General features: G+C 44.5%; 1 pseudogene; it reads left to right on the forward strand.

Moving 5' to 3' along the window:
* Nucleotides 1-3,753: 3,753 nt before the first annotated feature.
* Nucleotides 3,754-6,030, forward strand: LOC140470048 (cyclic AMP-responsive element-binding protein 1 pseudogene; annotated as a pseudogene).
* Nucleotides 6,031-7,162: the final 1,132 nt, after the last annotated feature.

Genomic DNA, 7,162 nt, shown 5'->3' on the forward strand with positions numbered 1-7,162 from the left:
CTTGAGGAGTTCTCTAAGTGTATTCATGATAGTTTTCTTGAACAATATGAAATGGAACTGACAAGGGAGCAAGCTATCCAAGATCTGGCCCCTGTGCAATGAGGCAGGAATAATTAATGACTTCAGAGTTAGGGATCCCCTGGGAAGAAGCGATCACCGTATGGTTGAATTAGAATACATATGGAGAGTGTGAAGATAAAATCTAATAACTGGGTCCTGTGCTTGAACACTGGGAACTACAATTGAATGAGAGAGCATCTGCATAAAGTAGACTGTAAACAAAAATTTTATGGTGGGAAGTTGATGAGCAGTGGAAAATTTTCAGACGTTTTACAAAGTGCTCAGCAAAGATATATTCCAGTGAAAAGGAAGGACTGTATGAAGAGGTATACTCGGCAATGGGTATCTAAGGAAAGTGATCAAATTAGACCCTAAGAACATAAGACATAGGAGTGGAAGTAAGGCCATTTGGCCCATCGAGGCCACTCCGCCATTTAATCATGGCTGATGGGCATTTAGAACATAGAACATAGAACATAGAACAATACAGCACAGAACAGGCCCTTCGGCCCACGATGTTGTGCCGAACTTCTATCCTAGATTAAGCACCCATCCATGTACCTATCCAAATGCCGCTTAAAGGTCGCCAATGAATCTGACTCTACCACTCCCACGGGCAGCGCATTCCATGCCCCCACCACTCTCTGGGTGAAGAACCCACCCCTGACATCTCCCCTATACCTTCCACCCTTCACCTTAAATTTATGTCCCCTTGTAACACTCTGTTGTACCCGGGGAAAAAGTTTCTGACTGTCTACTCGGTCTATTCCTCTGATCATCTTATAAACCTCTATCAAGTCACCCCTCATCCTTCGCCGTTCCAACGAGAAAAGGCCGAGAACTCTCAACCTATCCTTGTACGACCTACTCTCCATTCCAGGCAACATCCTGGTAAATCTTCTCTGCACCCTCTCCAAAGCTTCCACATCTTTCCTAAAGTGAGGCGACCAGAACTGCACACAGTACTCCAAATGTGGCCTAACCAAAGTCCTGTACAGCTGCAACATCACCTCACGACTCTTGAATTCAATCCCTCTGCTAATGAACGATAATACTCCATAGGCCTTCTTACAAACTCTATCCACCTGAGTGGCAACCTTCAAAGATCTATGTACATAGACCCCAAGATCCCTCTGTTCCTCCACCTGACCAAGAACCCTACCATTAACCCTGTATTCCGCATTCTTATTTGTTCTTCCAAAATGGACAACTTCACACTTGGCAGGGTTGAACTCCATCTGCCACTCCTCAGCCCAGCTCTGCATCATATCTAAGTCCCTCTGCAGCCGACAACAGCCCTCCTCACTGTCCACAACTCCACCTATCTTTGTATCATCTGCAAATTTACTGACCCACCCTTCGACTCCCTCATCTAAGTCATTAATAAAAATTACAAACAGCAGAGGACCCAGAACTGATCCCTGCGGAACTCCACTTGTAACTGGACTCCATGCTGAATATTTACCATCTACTACCACTCTCTGACTTCGACCGGTTAGCCAGTTTTCTATCCAATTGGCCAAATTTCCCTCTATCCCATGCCTCCTGACTTTCCGCATAAGCCTACCATGGGGAACCTTATCAAATGCCTTACTAAAATCCATGTACACTACATCCACTGCTCTACCCTCATCCACATGCTTGGTCACCTCCTCGAAGAATTCAATAAGACTTGTAAGGCAAGACCTACCCTTCACAAATCCGTGCTGGCTGTCCCTAATCAAGCAGTGCCGTTCCAGATACTCGTAAATCCTATCCCTCAGTACCCTTTCCATTACTTTGCCTACCACAGAAGTAAGACTAACTGGCCTGTAATTCCCGGGGTTATCCCTATTCCCTTTTTTGAACAGGGGCACAACATTCGCTACTCTCCAGTCCCCTGGTACCACCCCCGTTGCCAGTGAAGACGAGAAGATCATTGCCAACGGTACTGCAATTTCCTCTCTTGCTTCCCACATAATCCTAGGATATATCCCGTCAGGCCCGGGGGACTTGTCTATCCTCAAGTTGTTCAAAATGTCCAACACATCTTCCTTCCTAACAGATATCTCTTCTAGCTTATCAGTCCGTTTCACACTCTCCTCTTCAACAATACAGTCCCTCTCGTTCGTAAATACTGAAGAGAAGTACTTGTTCAAGACCTCTCCTATCTCTTCCGACTCAATACACAGTCTCCCACCACTGTCCTTGATCGGACCTACCCTCGTTCTCGTCATTCTCAGGTTTCTCACATACGCATAGAATGCCTTGGGGTTATCCTTGATCCTATCCGCCAGGGATTTTTCATGCCCTCTCTTAGCTCTCCTAATCCCTTTCTTCAGGTCCCTTCTGGCTATCCTGTATCCCTCCACTGCTCTGTCTGAACCTTGTTTCCTCAACCTTATGTAAGCCTCCTTCTTACTCTTTACTAGACATTCAACCTCCCTCGTCAACCAAGGCTCCCTCACACGACCATTTCTTTCCTGCCTGATCGGTACATACATATCAAGGACACGTCGTATCTGCTCCTTGAAAAAGTCCCACATTTCCACCACATCCTTCCCTGACAGCCTATGCTCCCAACGTATGCTCCTCAAATCCTGTCTTACAGTGTCGTAATTTCCCTTCCCCCAATTGTAGAAACTTCCTTGTTGTGCGCACCTATCTCTCTCCATAACCAAGGTGAAAGTCACAGAATTGTGGTCGCCATCACCAAAATGTTCACCCACTAACAAGCCCACCACTTGTCCCGGTTCGTTACCGAGTACCAAATCCAATATGGCCTCCCCTCTGGTTGGACAATCTACATACTGCGTTAGAAAAGCTGACATTTCAACTCCCATTTCAACTCCACTCACCCGCATTCTCCCCGTAGCCCTTAATTCCTTGTAACATCAAGAATATATCAATCTTTGCCTTGAAGACATTTAGCATCCCAGCCTCCACTGCACTCAGTGGCAATGAATTCCACAGGCCCACAACTCTCTGGCTGAAGAAATGTCTCCGCATTACTGTTCTGAATTTACCCCCTCTAATTCTAAGGCTGTACCCACCGGTCCTAATCTCCTCACCTAACGGAAACAATTTCCTAGCATCCACCCTCTCCAAAACATGTATTATCTTGTAAGTTTCTATTAGATCTCCCCTTAACCTTCTAAACTCCAATGAATACAATCCCAGGATCCTCAGCCGATCCTCGTATGTTAGTCCTCCCATTTCAGGGATCATCCATGTGAATCTCCGCTGGACACGCTCCAGTGCCAGTATGTCCTTCCTGAGGTATGGGGACCAAAACTGGACACAGTACGCCAAATGGGGCCTAACCAGAACTTTGTAAAATCCTCGTAGCGCATCGCTGCTTTTATATTCCAACCCTCTTGAGATAAATGACAACATTGCATTCGCTTTCTTAATCATGGACTCAACCTGCATGTTTACCTTTAGAGAATCCTCGACTAGCACTCCCAGATCCCTTTGTACTTTGGCTTTATGAATTTTCTCACCGTTTACAAGGTAGTCCATGCTTGTATTCTTTTTTCCAAAGTGCAAGACCTCGCATTTGTTCACGTTGAATTTAATCAGCCATTTCCTGGACCACTCTCCTCAGTACTACCTGCCTGTCCATCTAACTTCGTATCATTGGCAAACTTCGCTCGAATGCCCCCAGTCCCTTCATCCGGATAATTAATATATAACATGACCACGCAGGTAACCATGCCTGGGATCCAATCAACGACAAGTCCAGCAGTAACTTCAGTGCATTTGCCGAATGGGCAGACTGTTCAAGTGCAAGGAGTTATCCAAGCAGCTCAGTCCTCAGTCATACAGTCCCGTCCAGTTCAGACTGTTCAGATCTCTACTATATCTGAATGTGAGGACTCCAAGCAATCTGTGGATAGCATGACTGACTCTCAGAAACATAGAGAAGTTCTATCGAGACGGCCTTCATTCAGGAAATTCCTGAATGAACTTTCTTCTGATCCCCTGGTGTGCCAAGAAATTGATGAGGAAAAATCAGCAGAAGAGTCTGTCTCAACTGTTACTCCAATGACGATGCAGACACCCATCTATCAGACGATCAGCAGACAATACATTGCTATCACACAGCGGGGGAGCAATTCAGCTGGCCAACAATTGTTCAGACGGAGTGCAAGGACTCCAGACACTAACAATGACCAACGCACCTACAGCCAAGGTTGGAGCAGCCATTGTACAGTATGCACAGACCCTTGATGGACAGCAAATCTTTGTTGAAAATGTGTTGCTGGAAAAGCGCAGCAGGTCAGGTAGCATCCAAGCAACAGGAGAATTGATGTTTCGGGCATAAGCCCTTCTTCAGGAATCAGGCAGCATCCAAGGAACAGGAGAATCGACGTTTTGGGCATAAGCCCTTCTGTGCCAGGCAGCCAAGTGCTTGTACGAGGTGCTGCTGAAGATGTCCAAACCTATAAGATCCGTACAACTCCGAACTCCACTGCTGGCCAGGGAATGTTTATGGCATCTTCACCAGTCCTGCAAAGCCAGTCCCAGAATGCTGAAGAAACCACTCAGAAATGTGAAATCTGCCTCATGAAAAACAGGGGAGCAGCTCGAGAGTGCCGTCGCAAGAAGAAAGAGTATGTGAAATGCTGGGAGAATCGGGTTGCTATTCTGGAAAATCAAATTGAAAGAGAAGGTGTACAAAGTGGCCAAAAACAGCATGAAACTAGAACTGGGAAAACGTTAAAGGTCAACTGAAAGCCACAAAAGAGCTATAAAGAAAAGTAATATAGAACATGAGAAAAATAAACTAGCACAGACTATTAAGACAGAGAGCAAAAGTTTATATAAATATATATAATGAGAAAAGAATGGCTAAAGTAAATGTTGGTCCTTTGGAAAATGAGAAGAAGCATTTAGTTATGGGATATCACAGTGGAGGATACTAATATCTTTCCAGTAACTAGCAAAGAGACAAAGGTAGGTGAGGATTTGGAAACTATCATTATTACGGAACAGCTAGTTTCAGACTGTTTGGAGGTAATTAAGCTAACGATAGAAAAGTCTTCTGACCCTGATGGAATGCCTCCCAGGGTACTAAAAGAGATGCCATGAAAAATATCAAATGCACTGGCAGTAATTTTCTAAAATTCACTGGACTCTGTGGCAGTCCCAGCAGACTGGAAAACAGCAAAAGTGACACCACTGTTTTAAAAAGGAGGTGTACAAAAAGTGGGGAATTATATACCAGTTAGTTTATTCTCTGTAGTGGGAAAGATGCTTGGGTCTATTATCAAGGAAGAAATAACAGGGAATCTCGATAGAAATTGTCCCATTGTACAGATGCAGTATGGGTTCATGAAGGGCAGGTCATGCTTGACCAATCTTTTGGAATTCTATGAAGACATTTCAAGCAAGGTAGACAACGGGGACCCAGTGGATGTGGTGTACCTGGATTTCCAAAAGACCATCAACAAGGTGCTGTGCAAGAGGCTGTTGCACAATATAAGGGCGCATGGCATTAGCGGTAGAGTATTAGCATGGATAGAAGATTGGTAAACTAATAGGAAGCAAACTGTTGGGGACAAATGAGTAGTATTCTGGCTGACAAACATTGACATGTCGTGTGCCTCAGGGATCAGTGTTGGGACTGCAATTATTTACAACTGATACAGATGATTTGGAGTTGGAACTACATGTAGGGTGTCAAAGTTTGCATGTGACACTAAGATGATTAGCAGGACAAAGTGAGCGGAGGACTGTGAAACTTTGCAGAACAACATAGATACATTGAGTGAGTGGGTAATGGTCTGTGAAATTAAATAGAATGTTTGTAAATATAAAGTTTATACTCTTTGGTTGTAATAACATTTAAAAATAAAATCACTTGAATGTTAAAAATTTGCATCATTTGCTCTGCAGAGTGACCTGAGCATCCTTCTGCATGAAGGTTGGTCACTAGGTACAACAATCAGTTCAGAAAGCAAATGGAATTTTGTCCTTCGTTGCTGAAAGGAATGTGTTTAAAGGCAGAGGTTATGTTCCAGCTCTATTTGAGTGCTGGTGAGGCCACACCTGGAGTACTGCATGTAGTTGTTGTCTTCTTACTTGAGAAAGGATGTACTGGCACGAGAGGGGGTGCAGAGGAGGTTAACTAGGTTGATCCCGGAGTTGAGGGGTTTGGCTTAAGAGAGACTGAGTAGATTGGGATTATATTCATTGGAATTCAGAAGAATGGAAAGATATAAAATAATGAATGGAATGGATAAAATAGAAATAGAGAGATGTTTCCACTGGCAAGTGAAGCCAGGACAAGAGAGCATCACCGCAAGATTAGAGGCAGCAAATTTAAGACTGAATTGAGCAGGAACTTTTTGACCTCGATGGAATTCATTGCCCAGGGAAGTAGTTGATGCTAGTTCAGAAAATGTTTTTAAAGCTAGGTTAGATTTTTTAAAAACGTAATTAATTAATGGACACGGTGAGAACGTGGGTAAATGGTTCTGTGTTCACGAAATGATCAGCCATGATCTTATTGAATGGCAGAGCAGGCTCGAAGGGCAGAACGGCCTTCTCCTGTTCCTACTTCTTACGTTATCTCTCCCTCATTCGTGACTTGGAGGTGTTGGATTGGGATGGACAAAAGTAAAATTCACAGAACACCAGGTTATTGGTCAAAAATATTATTTGGAAGCACTAGATTTGCTGGTTCTTCATCAGGTGGTTTTGAGATGCTGTTGTGTCATGTTTAACTCTTGTAACTCATGAACAGCAACAAAAGCCACGACGCAATCCGTATGCTCCAGCCAACAATGGGTCCCGGGTGATTGATGTCAGAGGCGGACCAATGGAAAGGCAGGGACAGCGCTGGAGGACCTGGCGGGGCAGTTGGTCCTCCGATCAATCAGGATGAATGCGGGGCGGGACTAGACTATACCACGTGATCATCCTCGCGGTCGGTTCGGGATGTGTGGACAGAGAGCTGTTGGTAAAGATAGAAATAAACAGCAGCAAGCGGGAGGGAAATGGTGTTGGTATGGGGTGAGAGGGTTTACAGACATTTGGTGCTCATCGGAAACTACAAATTTGAAACAGTCCCGTTTACAGTACACGGGAAAATGCCTCATCTAGCGATTGACTCGAG

This window comes from Chiloscyllium punctatum, chromosome 50 (assembly GCF_047496795.1).
Source record: "Chiloscyllium punctatum isolate Juve2018m chromosome 50, sChiPun1.3, whole genome shotgun sequence".
NCBI classification, from domain to species: domain Eukaryota; kingdom Metazoa; phylum Chordata; class Chondrichthyes; order Orectolobiformes; family Hemiscylliidae; genus Chiloscyllium; species Chiloscyllium punctatum.